General features: G+C 38.3%; 1 protein-coding gene and 1 long non-coding RNA gene across 3 annotated transcripts in view; one reads left to right on the forward strand and one right to left on the reverse strand.

The window, feature by feature from the left end:
• Positions 1 to 12,473, reverse strand: part of bcl9 (BCL9 transcription coactivator) — a 34,397-nt gene extending 21,924 nt beyond the window's left edge. Inside the window, exons 1-2 of one of the 2 annotated variants that reach the window (XM_079254077.1) lie at positions 12,336 to 12,473; positions 10,334 to 10,499 (exon numbers count right to left, since the gene is read on the reverse strand). The gene's annotated coding sequence lies outside the window, so the exon portion shown is untranslated. Of the gene's footprint in view, positions 1 to 10,333; positions 10,500 to 11,952; positions 12,150 to 12,335 lie in introns of those variants that run through there. The other variant, XM_079254078.1, reaches the window with a different exon arrangement.
• Positions 12,474 to 12,604: 131 nt separating this feature from the next.
• The window catches only part of LOC306766694, a 14,522-nt gene continuing 6,128 nt past the window's right edge, over positions 12,605 to 20,998 (forward strand). The window contains exons 1-2 of the long non-coding RNA XR_013771602.1: positions 12,605 to 12,642; positions 12,727 to 12,812. This is a non-coding gene — a long non-coding RNA (uncharacterized lncRNA). The remainder of the gene's footprint in view (positions 12,643 to 12,726; positions 12,813 to 20,998) is intronic.

A 20,998-nucleotide genomic window follows, 5' to 3' on the forward strand; every position in this document is an offset into this window, starting at 1 on the left:
TATATATATATATTTTTTTTTTTTTTTTTTTTTTTTAAAGCACTACTAGAGACCACGTGCAGTTAACTGTATGGACAACCTCTCTCCTTTGTACTTTATTTCCATTCTTTTGTTGATATTGTGGACATATCCAAATTTATATAGCCTCGAATTCAACGGTTCAGATATCAAAACCATACTTTGAGAAATACACTTTGTTGGAGAAGGCATCGTTTCTAATACCAACTAGCCAGACTAAAACTTATCTGCCCTAACTAACTTGAGTGACATCAAGAAGTTTCATCCACATCTAAATCCAAATCTTACACAAATGTGCATGATACCAGGCATGCACAAAGACACAAATGGTGTGAACTGTCAATCACCTTCTCCTTCCAATTACACAGTAACTAGACACTAATTGGAGAGCTTGCTGACATGATTGTCACAAGGAACACTAACACACACACACACACACACACACACACACACACACACACACACACACACACACACACACACACACACACACACACACACACACACACACCAGGTCAGCATGGCACAATTGCACGCACACACACACACACACAGCAAAGCATCACAGGACTAATCACAAAGATTTCTCTTCTATTTCTATTCTAAACTGTCGATCATGATGAAGACGAGGAGCAGCCATGCATTCTAGTTAATTGGAAAACAAGATAATGAGGCTCTAAAAATGAGCTTTTCGCATTTGATATAAAAATTAAGTTTCACATAAAAAGGGGGCAGAAAATAGATCAATTAGATTTGGGTTTTCCAATGCGGGTGGCACAAAATGAGAACAATTTATTTCGTGCTTATGTAACACCCATCATAGACCCTTCCCAGCTACGTCACCCAAACTCCTCTGAGGGGAAACGAGGGATTCATTACAATGTAGTGCCCACCAGTATACTCCACTAGTAAAGTGACAGATCACCAAGAAGAAAGGAACTCTGACCTTGCTGCCAAGCTAGTCCATTGGCTAAACCACAACAATACAACAAAGACATTTTTAAAATGGAAAAAAAACACATGCACACACACACAGACACACACACAAGTGCAAACACAAACTCCATCTCTCTTCCCTCATCTCAGCCCTGCTGTTGGCTGTAAAAAGGGACCTGCTGATGTTTCAGCCTTATTTATGCAAATCCCATTTTGCAGTTCAGTCACAATGGAGTATTGCTCTCTCTTTCTGGCTCTCTAGCTCCCCTACCCTCTCTCCGTCTGCTTGGGCTCCATCTCAAGAAACTGCTTTTGCCTATTATTTGTTTAGGGCAATATCAGAAACATTATTTCCACATCTCCTCAGTTTTCTGCCAGAACACACACAACGCACAGCCATCAGCAATGAACCATGCATCGTGAAGAAGCAGCAGCTCGATTTTAGAAAAGAAATCTCAATTTTTTTTCTCACACATGATCAAAACCTAAGATCAAATTATCTTCTTTTAAGTCAAAGTCTTGTAACAAAACCCACTGAAAAAATTTAAAAACTAAAATCTGTTTTCCTATATTACATAAACTATTTAAAAACACAGCTTTCAAAGCAACCCAAAGCAAAAAAATATAAAATGACGAACTTCAAAAAGAAAAAAAGCCACAGGCATTATTGTATTATGGCATGGTAAAGCAATTTTGTCACTGGCATCTTGAGAGCAAGTCACACAAAACAAAAACCATAAAATATTTAGGTTTCCCCATCAGGCAGTACTACTGCTTTTAGTTTCTCTGTAAAAACATCTTTAATAAATAGCCATTACTCCTAAACCAAAACGGACATCATTGTCATACCTGCCTTGTTGCTGGTGAAAAAGTAACCACGTGAAGACAGAAGAGACATTAATTCTGCTTCAAGAAAATAAACAGCAAGACATCATGTAAGTAAAGGCATCTGTTAGACATGAAACACCTGTAAAGTCACCTGTTGAACTGACGTCCTGAGAACACTATCCCAGCATGCCACACCCTGCATAGGACTCATGATTTGCACTTGGCACACACAGAATGTGAAGAATGCCGAGTGTCACTAAAGATAGAGCTGTAACGTCACAGACGTAGCATTTGACATTATACAGCTAATATGACGGAAACAAGGACACGTGCACACGACCAGAACTAACAAAACCAAAACTTGGCTTTGCTTTAAAATCAAGCTTTGCAAATGTTTACAATAGACTTGTAAACCAGGTTGTTTCTTGTTTCTCCCCTTTTGATGTCTCCGAAATCTCAGGTTCTTTTTTACTAGTTTGTCTGTCCTCTATCCTTATCTCACTTCATCCTCTCTGGTCTGCAGACGATGCCCCTCCATCCCCAGGGAGGTAACATGTGTGTAATGTCATATTCAGTCATATCATATTGTAGTGACAGGAGCCTCACCGTGTCCATCACAATGATGGAGGTGGCGATGAAGACTGGATGGGAAAGGGGTGTGACACAGATTTACCAGTGGAAGGGTTGGGAGGTTAGGGAGGGGGAGCATCATTACACAAGTTGCTCTCATCCTAGTATGCGAGCGGGTGTCTGTGTCCCAGACGTGGGCACGTGTGCACACGCAGCTGAGTCACTAGCGGCACATCTGCTAGCGTAGCCTGGGCATGGTGCCACGCGTGGCGGCCAGCTCTAGCAGCAAGACTGGCACTCAGCACTCTGGCGTGCTCTGATCTCCGTCTCACACACACTTCACCCTGCACTTCCATCTCTGTCCATCTGCCCTCTGTCTCTGCATCGCTTATTAAGAGGGAGAGTCTTGCATACAAGCACTCACTTCTTTACTGAATATAAAGCAAAAAGAAAACAATTTGTACGATTGCAAATAAGGACTGACAAGTACAAAATATAAGATGAGATTACACTTATACTGAAAATAAATGCCTTTTTTTTATAACAGTTAAATTGCGTTGCTTGTAGACAATAAAATTTGTGATTTTTGGATTCTACAAAAAAAAAAAAAAAAGGCGCAAACTTGTAGAAGAAAATTGTAAAAAAAAATAAATAAATAAATAAAACATTGTTTACTTGAGGCAATTTAACTGAATAGTCAGTGTTAACGTCTCTTTAATTTTACATGTTTGCTTTAATACATCTTCCATTTTGTCCAGACAACAATGGCACAGTAACAGGGAGCTCTTCCTACCTGTTTGTACTTCCTGCCTCTGTGCAAACTGGCACTGCAGGCATGCAAATCGTTTCTCACTCTGCTCTGCTAGTCAGGTAACTAAGAAATGACAGATAAAATGACAAGTCAAATGAAAAGCTCAGGCTAACTTCTGAGGACAGGATTACCATTTACTTTTACACATTAACATTACAATCAAATACCAACAAACTGGTTTTGTCCTTCAGTAGGTTGATTAGCAAATATCATCTTTCTAAGCTAAGGTAAATTTAGCACAAGATCCTTACCGCCCTGCGGTAATGTAGTACATCTTTGTTTGTCTAACTCAAACAAAATCCTTCACTTATGTTTGCCAATTGTATCGAATCTAATTTGGAGTGGGTGTTTTTAAATATAATGGGAAAAAAAAATGAAAAAAAAAGAATACTGAATTTTAGAGTTTACAGGACATCTATGCCTACTTGTGTTGTTGAGCATATACATGAAGTGCCTCGTGTTGTCTGGTTTTGGAAGTTTTCATTTTAAATGATTTCACTCATGCCATCATGTTTACATGCACTTTAATGTCTGCTTTTGGTCTGTCTAACACAATAACACAATTATTCAGGAAAATCAAATGGTTCTGGAGCAAATGGAAGCATGAAACACATTTTTTTTAAAAATAGAGAGAGAAGCAGGCAAAGCAGTTCATTCAGCCAGAAAACAATTTAATTTTTAATTCAGATCGCAAAAACCTTTTCAGATCTTGTTTGACTGGGTCTTTTCTTTCAAGTTATCAAAAGAATCAACATTTTGAACCAAAGAGAACCTCTACCAGAAGAGCAAATGAAGGATCGAACATCGTGCACTGGTAACATTATCAACTTAAACCAATCACAGCGCAGGGTAACACCTAAAATGTACAAGGAGACGCTTTCCAAAACAGAAGTTTTCTCTCGTTTAAAAAGTTCAAGTGAGAAGTGACACAGAAACACCACTTGCTTAAGAGAAACTCTGCTGCCTTCTGTGCAGACTCTTTCTTTCCTCCCTTCTCTTGACCGTGCTCTCTGGTCCGTGACTCCCTCCCTCCGTCCGGACGGTTGCTCCCACACTCAGACCACATTCCTCCCTTGCTCATGCTGGGAGGACGTCTCCCTCTGACTGCAAGCATTGTGGGAAATCCCAACGGCCAGGCCTTTCAGAGGCTGCGCAGACCATCGAGGTAAAGTGTAAAAGACATTTGTGTTCCTTATTTTCTGGTCATATACAGAACCTCGTAACAAAATACCACCATGGAAATTTCAATTTGCTTCTGTTCATTTCAAACCAAATGCAAATACAGCAACTGGTTTTTCGACATCTTGACATCTGGGCATGGCAGATCAACAAACAAGCACAACTATATTTTACTCAAGGAAATGCACACAAACACGCATAGTATACAATAGATGGGGCTTGTACTTCCTCTCCTTTATCATACCACAAAATTAGCAGTGAATATAAGCCAGATTGTTTCCATGAATTACCCCAGTTTACACTGGTGTGTCATTCCCATGGAATTTTAAACACACTGGCTAAGACCTGCCCAATTAAATATACAACCACAGAGCTATATACACGCACATACTCATTCTAGTGCACAGAGAAATACCCACATGCAGCAGTACTTAGCTGTCCTGATAATGTCTGAGATGCTCTGAAGTTTATGGCTAGTGCTGTTCCCATGAGTCAGAGCTCACTAATATGCATTTCTGTCTGAGCCTCTTTTGGGTTACTCCGTACTGTGAACGCACAGTAACAGGATCTGTTTTACCAGCTATTACACTCATGGTAATATGTAGAAAATGCACCAAATCACGCCTAAGTAACACAAGTCAAAATGTTTTTGACTCGACCAGTGAAATAACGTTGATGCCCAATATTCCTCACACAGAAAACCATCTCTCGCATCACTTTCCCTTGATTGGCTCCACTGTGAGTGGTTGTATGCTTTAGCTGCTATGAAAATCTTTAATGATTGTTTAAAAGGAGCAAGCGTTTTGATCACCGCATTCAAAATATGCAAGGGAGCAGGAAGCTCAGCATAAACAAACACTGAAATAAACTGGTCACGATAAAACAGTTAAATCCAATAAAGTTGTTTTTTTGTTTTTTTTTAAAATAAATCACTAAAGTGAAACAATAGGACATTATTATATATTCCATTTTCTGTTGGCACTACATAGTTCAAGGAATAGGCTTGTAATAATTACTACACATATAGTCATATATTGTCATTACACAGTCATTATTTTTCAAAATAAATACTAATATAATCGGCTACATTCATAAAATTGTCAAATGATTTTCAGACAAGTTATGTATCTAAATGCAACAGCTCGGCCAAATTGTTAAAAAGGAGGTCAGTCAATGGTCACATTTACGTAGCCAACATTGTGTTCAAACAGAAAAAGGTGCAGATTACAGCCAACGATGAGCAGAAGCCTCAGATGCAGCTCAAATGTTTCTAAGCATAGTTTTTCTCAGTTTTATTTGGTTCAAACTTGTAAGAAAAAGACAACCTGGTACTGCAGCTTGTTATTTTAGGCAAAAGCATTGCTTGTTTAGAGAGCACTTTTATGTATGTAAGGATGCAAACTCTCAAATTCCTCTGAACAACTGATCTCAAAACAACCAACTGATGCTAAACATGTCCATCCAATAATGTGAATTTTCCCATTTTGAAATGGACATTAAGTTGAATTAAGTAAGATTTTCATCACAAAACATTCTATAAAATACACAATGCAGCTTATTTAGTCTATGATTTACTTATTCAGCTTATAATATTATAGTGACATAAAAAATGAGCAGAAATTGTAGATAAATCAGTAAACTTAGTTATTGTGAGGCAACCAGCTATTTAGATTTAATAATTGTGACAGCCCAAACAACTCTCTGCATTAACAGTCCTAAAAAGAACCATGAAAATCATAAAAATGACTATGGTAGGAATCCCACAAACAATAGAAGTTAAAATTATCTTTAGTCTTACTGAATTGTCTGGAGTATTATGGCAACTATTAAAAGCTCAATATAAAGATTCATTCTCTTATAATTAGCCAATTTTTCTTCCTCTATAAATGAATTAATCTTCTGTAAATCAGTATGTTTGAACTCAGACTATTTCCCTTTGTGCTGACCAAGAAACAAATTCTAAGGATATTCACATTTCCCATAAGACGTAGAGGAGTTTTAACTACAACTGGTAAATTAACTTCAAAATGACTTTTTTTCTGACTTGATTATTTTCTAATACGAACCTATCAACATAGTTGACAAACCATTTTCTGGTGATGAGCTAATCAATAAGGAAACTAACAGCTTCAGCCATACAAATAATATTTAGTTCTGCAAAAGCTTTGCTTATTACTCAAAAACCAATTTAAAAGATGGCCCTTTTCTACAAAGCGCTCAAGCAAATACACCCATCACTTATGAGGATCTGTACCATAGAACATGAAGGATTGAATTGCCAAGGGTCTCCTCCTGTTTACACTGTTTAATCAAATAGCACTGGATGATGAAATTTTGGCACACTAAGATGGATGGTCAGAAAAGTGATTTAAAATTAAAACCTAGGTATTTAAATTGTATCACATTCATCAAGATCAATGATAAAAATGAATCAGAAACCTTATTATCTTGCCAGTTAAACCATGTGGACACAAAATGTATAACCTATTCATGCTAAAAAAAAATTACAGGTAATGTGTAGTGAACAAACTAGACTCAAATTCTTGCTTCTAGTGTCTTTTCTTTAGCTATCCTGTTGGTTTGGTGCCATATTAGTCAAAGCTAAATAGATGGGGAGGACCTCAGTCAGCCTAAATGCACAGGGTGACTCCAAGCAAGGTTTTTTCCGAAGAGACTGTTTGAGAGGAGCCCTCAACTGGATGCAGGCTGTCTGCATCATGACTGTCAATCACAGCAGAAAAACATGAAAGTAGATGGATTGGTACATTCTGACTCAGCGAGACATATCCCTGAGGAACTTGTATGGGTAACAACCCCCGGAAACATCAACAAACATGAGACTGGGACCCCCTACACTAAAAAGATATGAAATGCAGTTGACAGAAAAGAAACATTCACACATGAACTTACAGCACTATGCTGTGAAGGCTTATTCGCGGCTGGTCCGTTGAGTCTTAAAAAAAATGTTCTTTTCCTAAACGATGTCCTTCAGCTTTTATTGTTATTACAATCATGCATCTTATGTGGAGTCAGATCTATCACACAATGTAGAAACCATCCAAAAATAATGATTCTTGCACTTATTGAAAACTGTCTGGCATCTGCGGCTTTAAGCAGTGGATATCTCTGCCACCTCGTCAAATCAAAGCGTTTGACCCTAGTTTTGGCTTTAAATACCACCATGCCAACATCAATCCCCGTGTCTCTTTATCATGCCATTAGTGCCTCAGAGGCTTCTTTTAATTTGTCTTTTATTTTTTTATTTTATACTTTGTTTTCACTGCTTCCAACTTGCTTCCAGCATGTAAGATCATTTCTACCTTGGTCTTTGTCAAACAACATACAAGAGAAATATTTCTTATGTCCAAATTTGTTTTTGACACAAGGCATCAAAAGCTCATACATACAAATGTAACACTTGAGTACAAGTGGCTATAATGGTTTTGTCTATCATATTGTGTGTGTAATAACTGTTTTCTACTAACATAGGCATTAATGTGAACTGGTCGCATGCAGCCAATACCTAATTGGATTGATTCATTCTTACTGATGTAATGCAAAGAGCTGTAGGAGAAATAATGAAATTTTGGTTGGTGATTGTCATGCAGATAAAGGCAATTAATGATTTAAATGATTGTTTTCTGTTTATTTTATGACAATATTAGTTCCAGATTAGTGGCAATAATGTCTTAAAACACCAGCTTTCAGGTGCAGAGCTGAAAAAATGCCTCCTTCAAGGTGCTGAACTGTTCTTTCATTTTTCCTACAAGGGAAATGTGCCTGAACCAATGCAGTGGGGTTTAGCTTTGCAACCAAACTCATGGCTTTAATCAATGAATGAGAGCTGAAATGCGGTCAATCGGAAATCTTAAGTTAAACGCCTCAAGATAAGCTGTTGGTGCCATTAAACCACAACAGGAGATACGAGTGAAACAGGATGGAAAGATGTGGGCATAAGTTGATCTCATGCGACTGCTCGTATACACGTTAAAAGCAATTATTCTGATGAATATGCTAAATCATCTGGGTCATCTTATATTAATTCCAATAATATAAGACTTGGGAAAGGCTTTAATATCATATTAGTAATGATCTATTCAGGTTGAAGGCAATTCAAATGCCCATCATGATCGCTGCAGGGCAAAATGGATATGTGTAGCAATCAACATATTATGTACACTAATTAAACTACAACTTTTATGAAGTATAAATAAACAAACTAATAAGGTCACTGCAACCTGATTCAACATGTGCATCCTTTAATCATTCAAAGCTGATGTGTCACTAACGTTTTCCAGAAAGACATTCAGGGGCAACAGATTTTAGTGAACAGTTTGGCTTTTATTTTCAGATGTAAGGCTTTTTAAAAAAAGTTTAACATCATAATGATTTTAAATGACCAAGAGGTTTTTTTTATTATTACCTTTGGTTGGAGGTTAAAGTGTTTCATTTCCATCACTGTTGTACATCAAATACTCGGATTGCAGTTTTATAGCACTAGAGGTCTAACTCAGTATCACTTCCAAACAAGGTGAAAGAATTCCAAGTAAACCTGTAGACTTACAATAATACTTTCAGGCCAAAAACTGCATAAATACAAGTTAAATGCCAAATTTTATTTTACTTCTCCTGGGGGAATCCGACATAATTACTGTTCTATGGAGGCTTGACTACTGTAGGAGTCATTCAGTAGATGAACTAAAGTCCTTAATGAATTGTGAATGGACGTCTTAGTCAGAGACCCAGGTAAATGGAAAACAGATATGTTGCCTTAATGGAAATATGTCTAAGTTCATGAAAGAACTATAACAAATATGGTTCTACAGTGTGAAAATAAGCATTTAAAGCATCAGAAAAATAGACAGACTGGAGTTTAATCTACTGTTTGACCACCCCTTAGCCAACACTACACAAGCAAAAGGACAAATCATCTCTCCATCATATGGCTCCATGTCATTCACAACACAGGCCCTGTAAGTTTTAATTAGAAAACCCATGAAGCAAACAAATGCACAGAAACACGAGAAGCCAATACAGCGGAAAAAATAAATCCTTTGCCGCTTTACATCAATATTCATTTCCTCGCGTCCTTCACCTCACTTTGGTTTTTGGTTAACACGGTTTGGATTAGATAGCGGACAAATAAACACTGTGCACAGCGTTCTCAGGAAGAGCAGTCTGACCATGTTTTGTCCTCAGCATGTGGAGATCAGAGAACAAGACCAAACACTGTGTAGATAGTCCAAAGGGGTATAGCTCTAAAGTCCTTCTCTTCAAACCTCTTCCCTGAGCACCAGCAGTGGCTCAACAGGGCAAAGACTCTACAATTCAGGACTCCACTCATATGAATGAAGGCATCTCCACAGATAAATGTCAAAGAGATAGCAACCGATGCAAGGAAGAGCTTGTACCTGCTTTGTTCCTGTTGCATCACAGCAGTGTTAAGCTATCAGTTTATGGCACCACTTAGTCTTTGAAAGCAATGTTTCTTGAAGCAGTGTTTGAAGCTGAAAAACATTTGTGTATAATCTTTTTCATTTAGATTTTCTCTTTTTTTATTATGATATCCAGTAAAAAAATAAAAAAAAAAAAAAAAAAATTTATTGCTACAAGGCAGCTGTGCCTAAAACTCACTCACTGTTTCATTCACTGCTTTCTCTGTATTTTAACACATGATCAACTATTTTAGAATAAAAAGCAAACTGTAGGCATTTTAAAATGCGTGCGTGACCATAAAATTTATACAAACTTACAAAGGTTGACAGAAGTATTTCTATGCAAATGGTCACAATATAAAATACTGAACAATTTCCTTCATAACCCATATGATCCTGCAGCATCATGTTATTAGCAATAAAGGTAATTAGGACGAGATAACATGTTTACATTTAGTATGTCACAGACTCTTTTCAGAAAACATGGGACACATAGGTAAGACAGTGGAAGAAAGTGGAACACAAAAATATGATGAACCGATTTGAGCCGAGTTACCTCAGAAGCCCCCCTGCCCTTTCAGCAGGGCCTCATATGGAGAACCAAGCCTCAGGTCCCCTGGGCACTGATGTCTGCTCTCCACTTGACTCCTCCCAGTCAGCCACAGAGGCTGTGCAGGAACCTGGCCCACTCACGACAACCTACAGCCACAAGTCATTCACACCTGGAACAGAGGGAGGGAAACTTTGTTCATCGGGTGAAACACAAACAAGCAAATGGCAAGGAAAAGCACTCCGTTTCTCATGCTGACAAGACCAACATGTAGTAAACACATATCCAGAGCACAGCTGATGTCATTAGGGACTACAGTAACCCAGACACTCATTTATACTTCAGTTATCGACCAGTGTACACATAAGGGATTACAGAACAGCCTGTGATACTTTATAGAGCTTTTTGGGACTTAAGAGAAAAAAAATGATGCAACGTAAAAAGTAGTTATCACAGAAAAGATAAATATGAATCAGATTAATAAAAAAGCATCACACACAGAAATGGCAGACAGCAGTGTTGCCTAGCAATTGAATAGATCAGGGTCTTGTAACAGGAAGCTCTGCAGTTCAGTCTCAGCAACTAGTAATGTGTGCTCCAAAACTGTCTTTGGACAAGACACTGACCCTTGACTACAAACTCGTAGGAACTCACTCTGGATATAACACCAAGTAAAGGATCAGAAGTCCAATAGTAGCAAGAGCTGCTTTTGTAAATAATCACCCAATGTTACAGACACATTTTGTAGAAATTCAACTAATTCTTGCTAAATTATTTGTGGCCACTTGCTTTTTAAAAAAAACACTTAATTTATCCAGTGACCAAACTAAGGATCCCCAGTTAAGGGATGGCTTTTAACTCACAATTTCACTGTAAAGAACCTGTGGATTTTTTTTAATGTAAGGCTCAAATGAAACAACATTAGAAAATATATTGAATGATTACATTCTTTGCAATGTTAGGCTCTCTTGTCTTGCCAAGGTAAGACAGCACAAAGCCACAAGTTACTCCCAAATAGGCCTACTCGAGGAAGTCGTCCTAAAATATGCACAGACATCTACAAACCTAAAACTCTGCAAATAAACCTAAAGCACACAACAACTGCAGGAACTAGGCTCCCCCCCCCCCCCCCCCCCTCCTGAAATCTCAGCGCCTCAGTGGACAACTCTTGGCGGACAAAGTAATTCCATGGCGCTTGAAACTCCAGGAACTTTTTTTTTCTTTTTCCTAAAAGAAGTTGTTCCTGTTTCACCAGAGAACTGGGGGGAAGGGAGGACTTCAGCACTCGCATTCATGGAGCCTCGGCCAGCGCAAACAAAGTCTTCCCCGAAGAGGGAGGCAGTGGACGGCGGCTGAGAGCGAGAACAACGACGTCGGCCGCAAACACACAATAACACATCCTAAATTAAATTCATCTAGGGGCTTTGTCTGGTGATAAGACAACTCAGGCCCGCCTTGGGCAGACGATCGTTTTCAAGTTCTGCTAGCTCCGTTAACAATGTAACAATTAAATCGCTCGGCAGATGATAAGGGCTGGCCGACACAATCAGCAGCTGAGGCCTATAATCACCTTACGCGTTTATAAGTAATACCAAACACATTTTTAATAAAAGGAAATACAATACCAACGGTGTGGTGCTCCTGAAAAAATGCAGAACATGCATGCTGCATTGTATCCTTTTTTCATTTTCACGAAGCACGGGCGGTCCTCCAGTATAATGGAGTAAAAACCAATATTTCTCCGCGGGTTTTACACCATGCCGAAAACATCGTGAATAATCCGCTTTTGTTGCGCTGGAAAAAGCGGCATTTACGGTGAAAAGGAAGCTCACTGTCTGTCAAGCCAGACGCGACGTGGGTTTGCTAGCCAGCCTTCGGGCACAGAAGCAGAGAAGAACGGATACCGGAGTGAGATGTCCCCGGGAGGAGGACCCGCGTGTGCCCGTTGCCAGGAGGCGAGCCGTGGTAGCGACACTTTCCAGCTAGATGTGAATAAGGGAAGACTCACCTGGAAAGCAAGGTTCATTTCCGTTTTTTCTCGAAGGACGAATTTTCACCGCACACATATCAAATCACAACATTATCACGGTAACATTATAAAATAGGAATATGTCTCCCCCCTTTCGCCCAAGCTTTCCAGTGGTCCTACTCCATTACATCCCAGTCAAGATTTCCTGTCGTCTCCTACCCCCTCCGTTCCTGCGTAATGGTTTCGCCCAAATTCTAAGCAGCAATTCTAGGTCAGGTCTGTGTGCCAGTGAGAATGTTACTGACGGACAGCCGCGAGACGCAAATGTCCACCTCCATGTGACACGGTAAACACTGTAAATACACACAAACATTAAGAAAAGAAGACAAACAACTAGCATAATGTTATAACTCGTGATTTTGTTTCATAGCAACCACAAAAACAGTAGCTACATCGAACATCCCCCATATGACTGGAGGTAGACAACTAAACTTGTGGAAGTTATGACAGGAGAATGTAAGTAGCCTACATCTCCATCTGGTCAGCTTTGAAAGGCAACAAAATGCATCCAATTTGTTTGCTTATATTATAAGATTCCTAAAAGCACAGACAGAAAATTACATGTAATATAATATTGGATAGCATGACAACTCAAATGTAAACATCCACTAATATGATGCTCAAATATAAACAAGAAATGAGAACAAAATATAAATAGTAATCATCAAAAAACATTTTTATAATATTTAAAAACAGAATTAAAAGTGTTGGTTTAATATACAATCAAAATAATGAATAAATAAATAGATAAAAAGAATAATTTGTTTAAACCAAGGGGAGCTTTAATTAAACTTTATTTGTATAGCGCCACTTCACAACAATGTTGTCACAGGGCACTTTACATACACGAAACAACATACACATCATTTCAAGCCAATTCATACATATCCTATAATAGAAACCAACTGATTGCATCGAGTCATGACTTCAATCCAATCCCCCATCCTGAGCATGCATGTGGCGACAGTGGAAAGGAAAAAAAACTCCCAACTTTAACACTTTAATACCCAACTTTAATCTTCTATTAGATAGTTGTGAGATAGTTCGCTTCCTTACAAGGTATCTTTCTTAAAAGGTATCAAAGTTAGTAGTCAAACCAAAATAAAATTACCAACTTGAATTAGTGGAAATAAAAGTTTTCCCCCAAAGTACCCAAACTTTTTCCTGTGGCAAATTACAAATATCAGTATTTACTACCTTTCTTTATGGTAAAGATGTGGACCCCTTAAGGTTTTGGACTGTTGATGCAGAAATTTTAAGACAAGTAATCAAGAAAAAATTAGCGGCATATAATGAAAGTAATTATTTACAAAAACAAATGGAATATACTTCACTGCTTTGTCATAGAAGATTTTTACTTTTTCCATTGTAAACAGCTCTGTTCTCCCTAAATGAGGCTGTTAGTTTAACAACTACAGTCTATGTTCACAGCTTAGTGAATGTGTCCCAGTCTTCCTTGCACGACCCAGTTGTTTTTATACTAAGAGTGTAAAGGCTGTAAATTCTACTGTGATGGGAAGAAATAAAAAGTTCAAATTTAAGCAACAAAGATTATTCCTGTATCTTTCAAAGTCCTTAATTTTTTTGTAACTTTACAGTCAACTGCTACACCCCAAGATAAGTAGATTTTATAATGCAGAGGATTTACGGATTGTGTGGTTATGCCATCAGAGAGGAGACAGCATCATATCTTCTTGTTGTTGAGCTTAAATCAAAGTTTCAGAGACCTGAAGGGAAATTGGGGAGAGAAATAATTCATTCAAACTTTCTCATTTATGTGGGTAATGTGTTTTTAAGTGTCACGCCAAGTTTGAACTCTGATTCTGGAGAAGAATTCTTGGAGGGAAAGGGCATTGTGTGCAACAGAAGGTGAAAAGTGTTTCTGATCTTGGAGACAACCTGCACATATTCACATGTTGAACGTTTGTTTTGTGTTTAACGGAAAGTGCACTCGGTGTATACTAAGTAGTGCATGTCAGACAGCCTCTTCAACATCTAACTTTGACTGTGTGCAAGTTAGGGTTAAAAGCACATTTAATTCTGCTAAATTTTGTTGTGTAAGACTGCAAAGTACATCCAGTTTTTCGCCAACCAAATTCATATGTCCGTTTGCAGTTATTGATGATACGCAGTGTTAACCAAATGAAAATTAGCAAGAAGAAAGACTAAAATTAGCCAGTTTTTCACTGCATTGCTCTTAATCCGCTGTCATAACCTAAGGGTTATTCAGTACAGTGCGGATTTAACAGTGTTCATGATGAGCCAAGTAGCTAATGACATGACACTTGATAAATAAAATCATGTTCAGCTACAGGGCAAACGCACACATGCACACACACACTTATCGCAGTGTGACTATCAGAAGCCTCAGAGGAAGAGTGAAACATTAAGGACATGCAATGTGAGAGTGGTCCTTCTCAATATTTAATCAAGCTACATTTAAAATCTAACCCAAATGTATAATCAAGACAACTGGGGATTGAATGAATTGGTGTTTAAGTGCTCATATTATTAGCTGGCATGATTGTGCGAGTGTGTGTTTGTGTCCTGGTACTTCTCTTCCTATTAAAACTGATTTACAGTCTCAAAGTAAAGATGTTTTTGCAAAATGAAAGCTTGTATTCTTCAAGAATCATTTTTAAGGGTCATGGCTCAGTTTACTGTGCATGTTTAAGTCCACTGTGTAAATATATGAAGTAAATCGGGAGTGTATTCAGCTTTATTGTTGTTTAAATGGCAGTAACTGGGTAATTTTATCTGAGTTGTTCTCTTTGTGACATTTCAGAAGGTGATTTAAAAAAAATCTTGTTAGAAAATCCGGATTCATACTAGGATTGCTTCTTGTGCTACATGCCGTTTGAACTTTGTTTTGTCTTTGGTTTCTTCTTAGTGTATGAGGCTGTAGAGACCAGTTAGACTGAAGGAACAACAAACTCTGTGCAATGACGTTCTGTGTTGTACGATAGAAAAATCTTGAGAGCTGCATATTTGTGACTTTTGACAAGCAGGCCATGGCTACACTGGACGTGTTTGTGCATGCTTGCACCATAAAGTGCTGCCTTTTTCTCTGTTTCCATCTCACGCATACGTACATTGCACAAACCAGCACACCCTCTCTCTTTCTCTGTCTCTGTGTGTGCATATAGGCATGTGGGTGTATGCATGTGTGGATGATAAACCCCAATGGTGGAGTAACAGTAGACTGGCAGTATTCCCAGACTGGGTTGCATTAGACATGCACACTAGCAAAGCTCCTCAGGTCGATGTTCTGGCTCTCCAGCGCTGCAGCTCTTTGGCGTGACTGAGAATACTTCGGAATCAGGAGCAGATTCTTTCCTGTGTAAAGCAACGGGGGGAGAACAGAACTGTGTGTTTAAGCAGGACACCAACTCTGACGTTCACTTATCATATTACCATCTGCATTATTTAAAGCTTTGATAAACAATCTTATGCTGGGGAGAAACACTGAAGATGTGTAGCGGAGGGATGAGGTGGGCACTTAGAGGCTCGTTAGATTTTATGCATATAAACAAATATTTGGATAAGTTCATTGGCAGAATATGAACAGAACAGACAGAGATAGTCACAGATGAGTCTCTGTATGAAGAAACCGTGGATGGAGAATGGATTTGTGTATCTTCAGGACTCCCTGTTTTGAAGCTGGTTGAGTTCAGATCTATTCATCAACATGTTTGTTGGCGTTTCTGAGAAGAAGGCAGGACTGGTTGGGTTATCAAAATACTGACAGTGAGCTCACTCACACAACAGTGAGGTCACTTACCAGAGTGTGGCAGCCTGACCAATCATCAGTCAGCCTATTATCATGGTATGCATTGTTGCTATGAGTAACAGACGAGCACTGCCACACAGACCCCTAATGGTGGCTGAGATGCTTCTACTCTTTTCATCTCATTTTCAGACCTTTTTAAAATTTTCAACATATTTTTTCTTGTCAATTCTTAACTTTTTTGACATTATAAGAAAGTTTTTAAAAGCACGCCTCAGTATTACTTCTTTCCCCCTCCTTCTGCCTGGCTTTGGTGTTCCCTCCTGGTTGTGTTTACTGTCCCTGCAGCAGTGTTTTCTAACTCTTCCCCATGGCAGGTGAATGTAAACAAGCCGGAGGACTGAAACAATGTTAATTAACTGATCATTAACGAGTTTAGGCAGACCCTGGAGATGTGAACAGTTGCCCACCCACCTGCGTCTCACCATTTCACTAACTGGACTGTTAATGACTAATCAGAGGCGAGAGCGATTATATCGCCTCCTAACGAGAAGGATTTATGATTGCATCCTATTCTGTTAATATGGCTGAGGCCTTTACAATAATGACACGAAGCGAGTGAAGGTGCAAGAAAATAGCACAATAGTGGTAATAAAATACTCTTACATACAAGTCCTGCATATATATTATATATATATATATATATATATATATATATATATATATATATATATATATATATATATATATATATATATATATATACATATACATATATATATACATATATATATATATATATATATATATATATATATATATATATATATATATATACATATATATACATATATATATATACATATATATACATATATATATATGTATATATATATATACATATATATATATATATGTATATATGTATATATATGTATATATATGTATGTATATATATATATATATATATATATATATATATATATATTTTTATATATATATTTATATATATGTATATATATGTATATATATATATATGTATATATATATATATATATATATATATATATATATATATATATTAAATCATGTTTTTTTTTACAATCAAAACTAAAGCATCATATGTATTTACCCTAATTTGATATAAGCAGGGGTCAAATTTTGCAGAAGATTATATACCACTTGTTCATTATCAGATCTTGCATATAGTGGTGTGATTTAGATGCTCCAAGTAAGCTCCATTTTCCTTTTTTTTCTTCTTTCCTCTTCATTTCTTTCCATCTGTAGATTTGTCCATTTTTAATCAAACAAAACAAAATCTCGCCAAGCAACAGTGGTCTTAAAGAGATTTAGTGAGCAAACACTCATTACAAGTTGGCGCTCCTTTACCAGGATATATCTTTGCATTCTGTCCTGAAAATTAAATTTCAGCATTATAAAAGGGCCCATTCAGTCTAAATGCTTTTTCTTTTCTAAATGTAATCTAGTAGCTTTAGTGCCTAAAATAAAATAAAAAAGAAAACATCAACTGAAATTAAAATTAAATTAAAAAACACAGACAACATTCACTCAGAAACATTGTTAAGTCTTAAAATGATAAATAATATATCCAAGATACCTTGTAACAAATAAATTAAAATAAAATAAAGTCTAAAAACTAAACAACAGAAGGCCTAAGAGTCCATTCTCATTGGCACTGTTTGGTTTGCTATAAACAAATCCTGCTTCGTTTCCACGAATACAACTTTTTTTTTTTTTTTTTTTTTTTTTTAGGGACATGTGAATGTGCATTCACACCCTGGTGCACACCAAATAAACAAACATTTGTCAGCTTAACAATTGGGGCTCTCGGTTCACTTTTAAGTGAACCCATAAAAAAAATGGTTATTTTTCCAGTCCTGCTAGAACTGCAGTCCAGCAGGTTTTTAATGGTTTCCCCCTTCAACACACTTGAATGAAATTAAATGGCTCTACACCCTATCAAGTTTTGAACAATGAGTCATTAATTTGATTCAGGTGTTTTGAAGCAGGAAACATGGAAAACCTACTGCCCTACATGTCTCACATGCAGACTGTAACCAGAAGCTACGGTTTACAGATGTTCCTCCCCCAGGTGTCAAACTCCAGTCCTTGGGGGTCGCTACCCTGCAGGTTTTCACTTTTTGTCCATGCTGGAACAGACCTGACTGAAATTAATGGGTAATTGTGAAGAGGTTGACAAAAATCTGTTGGATCAATTTGATTGGAATCAGATGTGTTGGAGCAGGAAAACAAAAAAAAACCTGCAGGAAAGCAGCCCTCAAGGACCAGTTTGGCACCCTTGCCTAGCCTCTCACATGCAGGCAGTTAGCTGTTGTAATAGTGTACGACACACAAACAAACACACACAAACAACATCACTGTTATGAAATGAGGAAAGCTACCCATACACACATGCACAAACTGAACAGCACACACGTTCACATGTTTGTCACTTGTAATAAACACATAAGCTTTGATGTGAGCAAAAGCAGCAGAGCTCATACTAAATGAAACAGTTGCTGAATAATCAAACAGAAACTTGACTTGTATTAGTCACTTGTTTTGACATAACCACTAGGAACCGGGCGGTATGCAGTGAGAGCTGGGCTTTTTATAACTGTGTCCTCATTTCACCGCACCATTTCCCACTGCTTAACAATGTAAAATTTACTGATGTTCCCTAAACATTTGTAAAAACAGGAGCAGAAACTATTTTGGATAAAAACTGAGAATCGCTCATTCAAAAGACTTTAAATGCACACACAGATTTCTTCAATAGTTGTTACGAAAAGCACAGACCCCATGCATCCATGGGCCCATACAACAACCCCCCCCCCACCCAGATAGATGAGTCTGTGGCTTTTTGTTTTGTTTGCAGAGACAGAAAAACTTGACAATCATGTGATGCTGTTGCACAGCTTTGGGGAGGAAACATAGTCATTTTACAGCCTTTATAATTGTCAAACACAAGTTTGAGCTGTAGTCCAGTGAAGCTTTTGACATATTTTGATGTGACACGGCTACGTTGTGATTATACGTTCACAGAATTTTGTTAAAGTTAGGAAAAGGTGCTGGTCTGCAGATTTAGTACGGGAGTCTTCAGTAGTTGAAGTCATGAGACTCATTTGGTTGTTAAAGCTTTGTCGCCTGAACCTGATCACATACGTAACTGTAGAGGATAAATGGAGGGTTTCATTCACTCAAAGAATGTTGCCTGTGAGCATAATCCGGGCAGCAATTAGGTTTGTCAGCACAAACGTAATTATACAATTAGAGAGACAATTTAGCAATATAAACCTAATGGTTTGGAATTGTGACATAGTTGTTTTGTAAGCTGTAACAAAGCCGAAAGGTGGGAAACCTCGTTTTTCTAATGTAAACTTTCGATCTTAAGGGTTTCCACTTGTTAAAGCTGTTTACTAAATTTAGAGGGGTAAAAAGTGACATGTTTCCATAGTTAGAACTAGTCAGTAGAGCAGAAGAAAATACTCAAACGCTCACATAAATCACTGCTTAGGTCTCACAAGGTGTGTCAGGCGTGGAGGGCAAGAGTGTGAATGTGTGTGTGCCCACTTTGAAATGCCACCCAAACAGAAGAACACCCTGAGTCGCTGAGCAGAGATTCTCTCCTTTCACTGTTATCTTTGTGTATGAATGCTTACAAAGAGGAAACGATAGATGCAGACATTCCACAGCCCATATTCCCCCTCACTCTATCTTGTTGCCATGGGAACGAAAGCAGACGGGAGACAGGTTCATATCGGCCTCCCTCAGGTCTCCAGTCACAGCCTCCTTCTGTGTGTGTGAGTATGTGTGTGTGTGTGTGTGTGTGTGTGTGTGTGTGCTGTCAGAGCCGACTGCTTCTGTGTGGGCCACTGATACTCGCTGATTAAAGAAAGTTATAATTTGATTTTCTCAGCAGGCACCGTTTAATAGAGCAGTTTAACTAAAGCTGTGCCATCCCCAGGGCTTATAGAAGCAAGGGGAGAGAAAGAAGAGCAAGATACACACACATATATATATATATATATATATATATATATATATATATATATATATTATATATATATATATATATATATATATATATATATATATATATATGAATATAATACATATATATAGAGAGAGAAAGGAATAAGAGAGAGGGAGAGTCATGCTAATCCTAAACACTGAGCAATCGCTCTACCACTACACGCTCCCACTCATTCTCTCCTTCTAATTCTGTTTGCCTATTTTGCCGTCTGCCTCCCGCTCTCTCCCTCACTGCCTCTTAGTCTTCCTCCCTCTGTTTCTCTTGCTCTTCCTCCGCCTATTAATCTGTGCTCCCCTCTATCCCCCCCCCCCCTCCCTGCATTCCTTCCTCCCTCCTTTTAGCGAAGCAAACATGGGAGGGCTGGCTTCTCTATGTACAGGCTGGCTGTATTACCGGCCCATTGTGATAATAGCGTTTAATTATCCTCTCAGCTAAAATCAGCCCCATCACTCTGCTTCTCTTCCCTCCCCCCCTCCCACCACCCGTCTGTGGTGTGTCTAATACTTCCCCCCTGTCACCCTCTCCCTCTCCGTGCATCCCTCTCTACCATACTGCCGCTCCCCCGCCCTGTTCTCCAGCTATTTCAGACCCATTTAGTGGGATAAGCATCTTGAGACAGACAGAGGGGGTTTTGCTCTCTTTCACAGAGAAGTGAGGAGAGGATATGGAGACTGGCATCTCTGTGCCCGCCTCAGAATACCAAACAGGGGCCCGGGCATCTTAATATGCAGTGTGGGACAGAGGCGGAGATCAAAGAGAGGCATAGACAGACAGAAAGATGGGTTGGTGGGGGGGCGTGGGGGGAAGAGGTGAGAAAGGGAGGGAGCCGGTCTTCTCATTTCTCCTCATCTTTGCATC

The sequence above is a fragment of the Telmatherina bonti genome (genome assembly GCF_933228915.1).
Source record: "Telmatherina bonti genome assembly, chromosome: 15".
Taxonomy (NCBI): domain Eukaryota; kingdom Metazoa; phylum Chordata; class Actinopteri; order Atheriniformes; family Telmatherinidae; genus Telmatherina; species Telmatherina bonti.